This window comes from Carlito syrichta, unplaced genomic scaffold (genome assembly GCF_000164805.1).
Source record: "Carlito syrichta isolate Samal-C Ts95f unplaced genomic scaffold, Tarsius_syrichta-2.0.1 Scaffold302579, whole genome shotgun sequence".
In the NCBI taxonomy this organism is placed as follows: domain Eukaryota; kingdom Metazoa; phylum Chordata; class Mammalia; order Primates; family Tarsiidae; genus Carlito; species Carlito syrichta.
In genome coordinates, this window is record NW_007246675.1 from 229422 (window position 1) to 230946 (window position 1525).

The window sequence follows — 1525 nt, forward strand, 5'->3', positions numbered from 1 at the left end:
TTCCCGCGGGCTCAGGCAATCCACTCACCTCAGCCTCCCAAAGGCGCGGGATTACAGGCTGAGCCACCGAGTCCGGCTGTACACCACATCTTTAAAATAAAACATAATTTTAAAAAGGCATGCAAAATAATATAGTTTTTTTGTCCATCGGTTGTTGCTTTCTGAGTCAGGGTTTCACTCTATTGCCCAGGCTGGAGTGCAGTGGCATGATGATGGCTCACCACAGCCTTGATCTCCTGGGCTCAGGCAATCCTTCTGCCTCAGCCTTCCAGGAAGCTGGGGATACAGGCATGTGCCAACAAGCCCAGCTAATTTTTTAATTATTTTTTTTAGAGACGGAGTCTCACTATGTAGCCAGGCTGGTCTCAAACTCCTAGGCTCAAGCAATCCTCCCACCTCAGCCTTCCAAAGTGCTGAGATTATAGGCATGAACCCACCAAGCCGGTCCTAGTTTTATTTTTGAGTCAGTGAATGAAATACCTATTCAAAAATAAGTAAAAATAAAATAATAGGGTTTTTAAAAAACGTTTTAAAGAAAGAAAATTTGCCAGAATGTAATGACACGTTTTCAGTTGGAAGGGCCCACTGTGTGTCTGGCACAGAACATGAAAACAGAACTCTACCAAAGCACATCGCTGTAGAATTTGGAGCAGGGGGACCAAGAAAGTTTCCTACACATTTCCTATAAAAAGGGTGAGGAAAGATCTAGATTCAAAATGGTTTTAGACTTCTGGAATAGAGGCGGCAATATCACAGGCCTTTAAAATTCTGAAGAAAAATTTCCTGCACAAAATACCTGACCAAACTGTCAAATGAAGTTTGAGGATAAAATAAAGACATATTTAGACGTGCCTCCCTCCTACCCTTTATTAGAAAGCTGTCAGGGGATGTGTTTCCCAAGAAAGAGGAAAGTCAAGGACTGGGGAGCTGCATTGTGGAGGCCAAGGGAACTCCCAGGGCCACCGGTGGCAGGAGGCCTCAGGATGACGCCGCAGGGTCGGGAGCTCTATATTGGAGCAGGTCCGAGAGGCCTCAGGAGAGACTTTCTTAGGAAGATGAAATTAGGAGAATAACTGATCTAACCAGATCCCTTGAGATGAGATTAATATAAATGGTCGAGAGTTTACCTTCAATCTCAGAGAGGAACACAGAAAAAAAATAAGCAATGGAAGACAAGACAATTATTAACTCCAGAGGGAAAAAGTTTTGAGGGAAGACGAAAGTAATAGCTAGCTACATGTTTCAGCTGTGACTATATTAGTATAATTATGCAAATAACAAGGCTTTTGATTAACCCAAATATTATAGGATGAGGAAAAAGGGAGGAGCCACATGGAGGAAGGATGGCAAGGAGGAAAGAATTAAATAGTATAGACAACAGATAATGCCTACACCTGAAAATTAAGGAAGTGCAACACAAGCTTAATTTAGAAACATGGGGGGAGGCAAATAAACAGTTAAACCCGCGCCTTTGGGAGGTTGAGGTGAGTGGATCGCCTGAGCCCGCGGGTTCGAGACCCGCCTG